The 10,775-nt window shown below is 41.9% G+C and overlaps 1 long non-coding RNA gene across 1 annotated transcript; it reads left to right on the top strand.

Annotated features, from left to right (window-relative positions):
* Window positions 1-2,984: 2,984 nt before the first annotated feature.
* On the top strand, window positions 2,985-8,753 carry LOC128566865 (uncharacterized). Its single transcript, XR_008374656.1, has 3 exons — window positions 2,985-3,105; window positions 4,605-4,803; window positions 5,618-8,753. It is a non-coding gene; the product is annotated as an uncharacterized LOC128566865 (long non-coding RNA).
* The last annotated feature ends 2,022 nt before the right edge of the window (window positions 8,754-10,775 follow it).

Here is a 10,775-nt window from a genome sequence, read left to right as displayed (position 1 = left end):
TTTGTGCCATGGAAAAGATTGAATTAAAATTGTGATGTTCTGGTCACTGAGCTGGATGAGATTTTCAGCTTCTGAGATGACCTGCTCCAGTCCAAGATGTTACCCACCGCTGCTGCTTCCGGTGGAACTTGCCAGCACTCTGAACCCTTGCCAGTGCTAATGGACCTTCTGGAAGTGCAATAGCTAACATTTTCCCTTTTTATAAAACTGTCAATCTTCTCTTTGTTCCGAGTGTTTGCCCTGAAATTTAATTTCCTCTTCCCAAATACAACATTAAAGGGGGAAAAAATGCATAGGATTCTTATCCAAAGCATTGCCACATAACTCTTGGTTGACATAACTTACTGATCAACGACTTGAACCCTCTCTTTTCTTGAATTATTTTAATAGAATACTGATATTAAACATACTCTTTTCATCTCTGGGTAGTTATTTCTCTCAGTCCCTATTGTTAGGTGCTTAACTCTTTCCCCACCTCCCCTCCCAGAACAAAAGGCCTACCTGGCTTCACCCCAATAGTTCTAGAGGAAAGACTCAAACCCTCCAAAACCTACCAGCAGGAAGACTGGAATCTTCCTCCCTCTATGCCCAGTATAAAAACAAGCCCCCACGACTCTCAGTGCAGCTTCCATCTCTGCCCCAACGGGTCTCAATCCCCTTTCATTAAACTTGGCCTGAACCTTTTTGAGCAGTCTTTTTACCATTGCTTTATGGGGGCTTCCGTGGTATCCGGAGGTAAACTTATGTTCAGGCTGCCATCTTTATGGGAAGCTCAAGCTTACATGCTTTTTATTTTATTACTGTGGTTCAGTTTATACCCTTAACTATTACACTAAACCTTACCTCTGTGTTCTACTGTCACAGAAGCACTTTTAACGGGGAACTAGTATGTTTATGTCTTTAGAATGTTAACTCCAATGATGGTGTGGGAGATGGAGGTGGAATTGTGATAGGAAACTGTTCTGTGACTACTAGAATTCACAGAATCTCATTATAAAAGAATGCGGTGGAGACACGTTGGCAGGAGCATTACTCAATGCTGTGGAAGATATATTCTAAATCCAGCCTACCAGAAAGTGACCCTTTGTAGGGGTGTCCAACCTGTAGCCCACGGGGCCACATACTGATTTTGTGAAGATGTGTTTTGTGATCTATGGTGTCCAATATCACAAAAAGTATGCAGGAACCTTTATATTGTTAATCAGCTTTCCTTAGTGTTTGTGTACTTAGTATATTGCTCAAGATAACTCTTATTCTACCAATGTGCAGCAGAGAAAAAAAACAAGGCTGGACACTCCTGCAAGGCCTCTTAAGAAATAGCCAGATGGGAGCTGAATACACAGAGACCAACAAAGCAAAGTTGCTCCTCAGCTCTGGAACAGACCCCTGTTTTAGCACTTGAATGCCAGACAAAGAAGTTGGCTTGCATTTGTTGAATAAAAAATATTCACCTTTAGACATGATTTCACACTCAGGGCAGCATTATATACACGATGTAGGCTTCAGGGACCCCCAGGCTCCTCACTGCGCAGGCTCCTTTCTTTCCTCCTTTCTTTTCCCTTCTCTTGCCTTCTGCAAGCTTTGGGTTAAACTGTAGTGTGTCCGCTGTGATGAGGCTATAGTATAACAACAAGAAAGGGAGCAAGATTGCCTCAGTGATGAGAAATGGTTTTGTGCCTAGGTAAGCTGTGGCTGTTTAAAAAATATCTCCCAGTTATTTTTTTCCCCTCCACCTCTATTCCAGTCTTAGCTGCGGATTTTTCTCTCGTATCTTTATAATACTGGTGGGGGATGAATGAATGATAACTTTTGTTCCTGCCAAGTATCTGAGTTCTCTTCCTGATTTGGGGAAATGTCCATCTAGCGATTCTTGGCGGGATCCAAGGCCGCTTCTTGCCATAAACACTAAAATGCCAGAGTCTTCCTTCCCCAGCTTCCTTTGCAGCCAGGATCTGGCATATGCCCCAGGCACCACAGACTGGGGGCAGCTCGCCCTTCTGAGATTAGGAACTTTCGATGAGGGAGGCAGGAGCCGTGAAACACCTGTTCCACGGGCAGTGGCCTTTGTGTGACTGCGCTTGGAGTTCTGGCTAGTACAGACTACTCCTTGCTGATTCTTTCCAGGCCTGGTTCTTTATCCTTCTTTGCTAGTCTGGAAGTTCTTGATATCCTTTCTACAGATTTCTGTTCTACTTAAAGCAGCTGGAGCAGGTTACTATCTCTTTTAACTGTGAACTCTGACAGATAAAAAGAATTGTTCAGGAATTTGGTTCTGGTTGACAGCCACCAAGATAATAAATATACCAAATAAGTCTAGACAGACAATGACCCATTCCTGTAGTCCTAGCACTCTGGGCGAGATTGAGGCAGGAGGATCACGTGAGGCCACGAGTTCAAGAGCACCCTGTGCAACATAGTGAGACACTCATCTCTATAAAAAATAAGAAAAATTAGCCATGAGTGATAGCACACCCTTGAGGTCACGGATTCTAGGGGTACTGAGGCAGGTATATCACTTAAGCCTAAGAGTTCAAGGCTGCAGGAGCTATGATCACACCACTACCCTCTAACCTGGGTAACCCCACGTAAACCAAAAGGGGTATTCTGGTGAGAATCTTCATTTAGGGCCATCTAACCAAGACCGGTTGCTCTCAGTGACATAAAGGGTATCAGTGCGGAGGCCCTTCCCACTCAGCATGGCTTTGGTGTCTGGCTGCTGCCTCAGGAGCCCCTCAATCAGGCTGGGTGGCAGGAAACTCAAAGTAGTTGAAGTAATGTATTTGAAGTCTGCAGCTCAGCACCTACCGCTTAGGAAGCCTTCAATTCAACATGAATTATTATCTAAGGGTTTGATTTTGTTACTTCAAGTGCTGTGGCTGCTGTAAGTTTCGGATCTTCCACGAGAGGGCGCCGGCGGTACAGCCATGCAGCGGTGCCTGTGTCCTCCTGATTTCGCTTCAACTGTTGAACCACACATGATAGAGCCGGAAGGGACCCTGAGCGATCTAATCTACCCTCAGATGCCGCAGGAGGTTAAATGTGAATGGACTTACAAAACATAGTGACAGAAAAAGCATCTCCAAGTATGCTCTCTGGAGTTAGAAGGTAGGACAGAGACATCATCTTTCTGGGGGGGGGGGGGGGAATGTCAAAGTGTTAAAGAAGTGTGAAGCCGAAATGAAAGGAAGGCTGTGTGTGCGTGTGTGTGTGTGTGTGTAAAGAAGACAGACAGACAGCGACCCCAGAGATAGAAGTCATGTAGATTTTCTTTCTTTCTTTTTTTTTTTAAGATGAAAACACTAGATACTAGATACTAGATTCTTTCCTCCGGACCCCCTCAGGAAGAGTCAAGTATTGAAGATTCTCTTTGGCCAGCTGAGCCTAAGAAGGCTGCTGCTGCTCAGGTGGCCTGCTGGGTCCTTCTCCCTCCTCACCTTCAACTACATCTGACCCAGGCTGTCCATCCTTCACCTGGCCTGGGAAAGCAGCTCCTCCCTGGGGGAAGAGAGGCAGGAGCTAGTCAGCTTCTTATTCTATGGGGCCTAAGCTCTCAGAACATAGAGCCGTGAGCAGTGGGAGTTTAGACCGAAATATCAAGAAGCAGAAAGGGCCAGGGGACCTGGGGACCACACACAGGCCAGGCCAGAGTGCGAAGGAGCAGGACGTGGGAGTCAGTACAGTGATGAGCACACAGGGAGGGGTGGAAGGACCCCCAGCTGGGGCCAGCCTTGGGGGGGGGTGCGGGTGTGAGAGGGTGGTGTGTGTCTGGTGTGTGTCCTTGGCTCCACACTTTTGCAAGCAACTTGTTTAGGTCTCTAGTTTCCAGAAACTAAATTGCTTAAGAGACAGTTTTGAAGGCTTTGTCAGATGGGAGGCCTCATGGCTCAGGCAACACTGTTTAGGAAGTAATGTCTCCTGTAAAGTCTACAGGAGTGTGTGCGTGTGGGGAGGGTCCCCGGTTTCCTTCCTCCTCCTCCTCCTCTTCACTCCCCTCTCCGGCTTCCTTCTCCTTCTCTTCCTCCTTACTCTAGCACTAATTTTAAACTTCCTTTTTATTTTAAAATCATTTCAACATCACAGAAAGTCGCAAAAATAGCACAAAACATTCCCATACCCTTTCACCTACATTTCTCAATTGCTGGCCTTTCACCAACACTCCTGTGTGTGTTTATTTGTACTTCTGAGACGTTTGAGTGTAAGTTTCAAATATGAAGCCCTTTTATCTCTAAATATTGCAGAGGGTATTCTGCAAAATGAGGACATTCTTTTATATAATCAGAGTTCAGTGATCAAAATCCTAAAATTAACTCAAATACAATAGTATTATTGTTTCAGAAATCTACAGACCTCATTCAAAATTTGCCACTTGTGCTCTAATTCAGACTCCTGTGTTGTTTCTCATGTCCCTTTAATCTCCGTTCCTCTGGGTCAGATCCTTGCTCTTTCTTTCTTTCATGACTGAAGACTAGTTATTTTGTGGTTTCTCCAGTGTTTCCTGGTGATGGCAAGCATGTTCTATTTTTGGCAAGAATCTCACAAAGGGGAGCTGTGTCTGTTCCCCTGCAGGGAGACAGAGTTTATGTTCTCTCATCTCTCTCCTGTAGCGGAGATGCAGCCCCACTTTGCAGGAGTATAAAGAGCTCCCAGCCAGTGCTCAAGCCTTGGAGAAAGAAACATTTCTGAATAACATATTCTCAATGTTGTTGACACTTGAAATAAATTTTGAAGAGTAAGGAAAAGTTATTGAGATAAGGACGAACAGGAAGAAATTCTGGAAGGAAGGAACAGCTCATTTGCTTGGAGGTGAGAAAGCGTGTAGTGTTGGGGACCCACGGGGCACTGTGTGTGGCTTTTGCAGATGGCTGGACACATCATGCTCTCTCACCCCTTTGGGTCTGCTCACTCCTGGGCTCCCTCTGCCTGGTACTGCTTTCTTCACCTGTTACCTTCTTTCCCTTTTCTGGATACTTCTACTCAGCCTTTAGAACTTAGTGGAAATGTCCCCTCCTCTTGTTGCCAGAGAAGAGTAAACAGCACACATTTAGAGTCCAGCAGGCCTAGGATCAAACCCTGCTCCTGACAGTTTAGCAAGTGAATAATCTTGGGTAAGTTATTTAACTTGAGACCCCATTCCTTTCTTGGACAAGAATCTTCTGCTGTGGTCTGAAGGTTTGTGTCCGCCTCAAAACTATATGTTGAAATCTTGACCCCCAAGGCAATGGTACTAGGAAGCAGGACTGTTGGTGGCGATTATGGGATCCATGTCCTTACAGAAGAGGCCCAGCAAGCTGCCCTGTCTCCTTTTATTACCATGTGAGGACACAGCCAGAGGCGCCATGCAGGAAGGAGAAAATGAATCCTTATCAGATACTGAATCTGCTTGTGCCTTGGCCTGCACTCGCCAGCCTCCAGAACTGTGAGAAATAAATGTTACTTGCTCATAAGCCTCCCAGTCCATAGTATTTAACAGCCTAACTAGACTGAAATGCTTCCTGCCTGTCACAGGCATGGTCAGTCCAGACAGATACCTCGTTCCCTCATACTCCTAAAGTGCTCTCAATGAATTGCATAGTAAGATTTCCTGGGCCTAATGTCTCGTGCTTTTTTCTTCTTCTAGATTTCCACACCTGTGTGTGCCATCATGATTGGGCCTTGCTCATCTCTATCATGTGCTCATCTCTGTCAGCATTTTCAGAAATGGGACTCAAATGCACTCATTGTTTTTGAGTTTGGGAAGCTCACTGCAGACTTGAGGGCTTGTTGGGAGAGACTACATCGTCCACTCTGGGCCTCCTGCCCACTTGGGGCCAGTGTGCCTATCCCTTGCATGTTGCTGCCTCCTGAAGCCCTGTCCCATCTTCCACCTCCCATGGAAACTGAAGACTGAGGACTGGAATTGGATCACAGGGCCATAGGAAGAAGGTTGGTGGGGGAGGTGGCCCATAGTCAGGCAACACTGTGCAAGCAGCTCATTAGCTTTGTCTGGACTCTGCACTTACGTGGTGACGCATCCCCACGTTGCCTTCTCCTTTCTTGATGTCTTTGCCTATGGTATTTTGTTTCTTCTGCACCATCTCTCATCCACGCTCTCCTGAAATCACACTCGTGACATTGTCGCCAATCACGGCATCACCTCTGAAACCCCAACTCCAAGCCCCATGCTGTCTGAGCACCAACCAATGGTCTCCACTGTCCTCACTCCTGAAATTCATTGACATTCCTGAGCCCCGTTGGACCCTTCTACTTTCTCACCATCACCAGGCTAGATAAACTGGCCCCTCCTACCTCTTCTTTCTTTACCCTGCTCTCCCTGTTCCTACCTCACTGGCCTCTCTCATATCCTGTGATGCATCTAACTTGTCTCACTTTAAGGTCTTCATTCTTGATGTCTTCCTTACCCAGAATGTTCTCCCTGTATTTGTTTTGTTGTTGTTGCTGGAAAACAATTTTAAATGACCAATTAACTATCAATTCATGCATTAATTAATGTGTAATTAATTATTAATTCACCAATTAATGAACTAATGTGCTATTTATAAAATGCACATAATGTTTAAAGAACAACAGGCTCGGCGCCCATAGCTCAGTGATCAGAGCACCGGCCACATACACCAGGGCTGGCTGGTTCGAAACCAGCCTGGGCCTGCTTGACAACAATGACAACTGCAACAAAAAAAGAGCTGGGCGTTGTGGCGGGCACCTGTAGTCCCATCTACTTGGGAGGCTGAGGCAAGAGAATCACTTAAGCCCAAGAGTTTGAAGTTGCTGTGAGCTGTGATGCCATGGCACTCTACCCTGGGTGAGGTAGTATGACTATCTCAAAAAAAAAAGGAACAACAACAAACATATTTTAATTCATGGACCTGCTAATCCTTTCAGTCATTTGCCATGGACCCTGTGAGCTCATCCCTAATCCCAGCACCTCTCTTACCCCATCTGAGATAAACAGCCTGCGTTTTGTGTTTGGGCCTTCTCTTGCTTTTCTTTATAATTTTACCATATTTGTTTGTATCTATAAACAATACAATGTTTGGATTACATGTTAATAAATTCCCACCACCTCTGCCACTTTTTCACTCTGCTTTGTGTTCCTAGGGTTCATTACGTGGTTGAGTGAAGGTGTAATTCACACATCAAAATACCAAAATGCAATTATCTGTTGGACTGTTGATAGACATTTGAGGTCTTCTAGTTTTTCTAGTTTCTATTTTCAAAACAAAATACATTTTCTGAAATATACCTCCTATTACACATGTAAAAATGTTTCTCTAGGTTGTATAACTAGGTATGGACTTGTAGGTTCTAGGATAAATTTTTCTAGGTAACATAAAGATGCTTTCAAAGCGGTTGTATAATTTGCATTCTCATCAACAGTGAAAGAGAATTCCTATTTCTCTATATCTTTGCCAATATTTAGTATCACCTAACTTTTTAACTTTTGCCAATATGCATGAAATCTTGAGCTCTAATTTGCATTTTGCTTATGCTATGCCCTGATTTCTGCAGGACTGGCTCCTTCTTGTCATTCAAATTTGAGCTTAAACACTGAAGTCATCTTGTCACTCTTAACTATATTACTCTATTTTAATTCTCACTATCAGATATTTTCCTTCCTTTCTGAAAAAAATAAGTGTATTTTTCTGTTTTAGTGTTTCCTACACTGGGCTTATATGTGGTAACTGCTTGATAGATACTGAATATTTGTTAAATGAATGAATGCGTGAACTCCAATTCTGTTCAGATCAAGATTTGCTGATTAATGGCCCCATCTTTCTTTCTTGTTTGTATATGTTCTGTCTTTCATTTTGCTTTCAGTTTCCTCTCATACATCCTCTGCCGTCTCTGTCTCCAATAATGTACACTTTTCTGTTTGTTTTCAGTCTTGCTAACTTCTTTCTTCTTAGGAGGTCTCTCTCTCTCTTGTTTCTACTTTTGTTGCCAATCCCCAATCTTCAGGAGACCTTACTTGAAAATCTTTTTTAAATCAGCTTTTTAATTTATTCACCTTTGTACCCCCGCCTTCCTCCCACTTTGCCTGACACCTTCTGGACCAAGGTCAATCAGAGGCTGTCTGGACTCTAGAAGGTGTGTTTTTAAGCTTGCAAGCGAATCTAGATAAAATATCCCAGGCACCACCATTTGGTGTGCAGTGAAGAAGTGGACTTGCTGATTGATCTCTCTGTGGTGGACCCTACAACTGCACAGAAGCTGAGCCGGCAGCTAGCTTCATGCTTAAATGTGAATGAATAGGGAGGATCATCAGACATTTGTGGATAGTTTTAAAAATGGGAATTAGGAAAATAAAAGAACAGGAAAAAAAGAAAATGTAGAAAACAGATCATGATAAAAATGAAAAAAAATTAAAATTAATATATATTTTTTCATTTTCTTTTTTTAATTAATTAAAATTAATATTTTATGGTGGAGGAAGGAGGATGTGTCTATAAAAGGATAGTATGAGGGAGATCTTTGTGGTGATGTGATCCAGAAGCATACATACACATTGCACCAGTGTCAATTTCCTGATGTTGATATTGTAAGTACAGAAGACTCAGCCATTGGGAGTACTATCTTTGTAATTTCTTGCAAATCTTTTAAATTATTTAAATAAAGGTAAAACAATTAGTATCCTCAGAAGATGTTATATCCAGAACAAGAATGGTATACTATAAAAAATAATCAAAAGAAAAAAGATTTCTTTGAGATTAAAAATGGGAAACTTCCAAAAAATGAAAGTGAAAGACAATATTGAAGAAATATAACATGAACAGAAGCAAAGTTAAAGCAATGGAAAATACAAGAAAAAAGAAAAAGAAAATCAAAAGATCAGTTTAGGAAACCCTATATGAACTATTAGGAATGTCATACATGTGAGGGAAAGTAAGAAAACAGGAGGAAATCATCAAAGCAATAAAATCAGATCACTTCTCAGAACCCAAGAGCTTGAGTTCCGGGTGACAGAGCTCACTGAGTGCCAAGCACAGCACCCACACTGAAACTTATTCTGAAATTATAAACATAAGAGATAAGGACTCTGGCTTGGCACCTGTAGCTCCGTGGTTAGAGCATTGGCCACATACACCGTGACTGTTAAACATCAATGATGGCAACAACAACAACAACAACAACAAAAATAGCTGGCGTTGTAGTAGGCAGCTGTAGTCCCAGCTACTTGGGAGGCTGAGGTAAGAGAATCGCTTAAGCCAAAGTGTTTGAGGTGGCCATGAGCTGTGACGCCATGCACTCTACCTAGGACAACAAAGTGAGACTCTGTCTCAAAAAAAAAAAAAAAAAAAAAAGAAAATGATAAGAATTCCAAACACTTCTGGAAACAACTCATAAAAGAGCATGAATCAGACCAGCAGCAGACTGCTTAGTAACGTCATCAGAAGTTAGGAGATAATGAAGAAATACCTTCTCATTCTGAGTGGCAGTGATCTTCAATCCAGAATTCTGTAGGCCATCCAAACTGCATTAGAGTAAAGGTATTTTCAGACATACATGCGCTGAAAGCAATGTTCTTTGTTTTGTACTTTCTTGGGAAACTACTGTAGGATGTGCTCCAGCAAAACAAAGGAGTAAACCAAGAAGTGGAAAACAGAGAAGAGGATCTGACTCCAGACACTGGACAAAGAAGAGGCCTGAGATGACAATAAAGGAAAATGACAGAATAAACCTTATGCAGCAGGCCTGGGAAGAAAACAGTCCAAGCTGGAACAGAAGGACAGAGGGCTCCAGGGATATCACAAACAGTAACTGATACATTTGAGTGTCTGGAAAATGTTACTGATGGGTACATGGCAGTAATGAAGAATATTAGGGAATATTAACCACTGGTACATAAAATATCTCAGATGAAAACCAAGAAAATACTTATTCTAAAACAAACAAACAAAGAATTATATATAAAAAAAGACTAGGTTACAGTGTACATGTCATGGAAGAGGTGTGATATTTGACTTTACCAGAAACGATGTGATAACAACATCAGAGAAATGTTAGGTGGGGAAGTGGGAATAGGAAATGGAATAGGTTAGATATTTTTTCTTCCTGTGATGGAAAGTCATAGATACTATTAAAAACAGATAGAAAAAAAAGTATAGCTTATTTTTCTTATTTACCTTAGGGAGGTAAATATCAGCAGAAAGAGCTAGGAAAGTTGAGAGTGGTTACTTCTGGGAACAGAATTTGGACAGAAGGGTCCAGGGCTGTGGGTTTCATTATAAGCCTTTAGCACATTTTAAGTAAAACTATGTACCTATATAAGTGTTTGAAAAAATTAATATTGATGTGATCACCAAGAGTTTGACAAGCATTATATATAATTAAAATAGGTTAAAAAATAAAATTACTTAAAATGAAAATTAAGTAAAACCTCAATTACACAAAAATAATTTTCCCTGGAACCCCCATAAGCATTCTGTAAAATGTCTGTATGTGAAATATAGAAGATACAAATCAAGACAAAACAAGCCAAGCTGAGAGATAGTATTTTAAATGACAAATTTGTGAAGAATCTTGTGTATAGTATGTTATCAGTCCAGCCTCCTCTCTTGTATTCTTCACTGTATTAAGTCTATATCAATCTTCAGAAAGATCATCTTTAACATATTCAATCATTAAGAAAAATCCAATTATGTTCAATCTATTTACTTTCAAGAATAGAATAATATCCTTGAAACCTTTTACAATGTCAGTTGCTGCACAAATGAGTAGGGGGTCACATCTATCTTATGTGTTTCTGTAATCTCACATATATAGCTGTGCTTGGTGCA

The sequence above is a fragment of the Nycticebus coucang genome, chromosome 15 (assembly GCF_027406575.1).
Source record: "Nycticebus coucang isolate mNycCou1 chromosome 15, mNycCou1.pri, whole genome shotgun sequence".
NCBI classification, from domain to species: Eukaryota; Metazoa; Chordata; class Mammalia; order Primates; family Lorisidae; genus Nycticebus; species Nycticebus coucang.
Note: the sequence above shows the minus strand (reverse complement) of the source record. Positions and strands in the feature narration are given on the sequence as shown.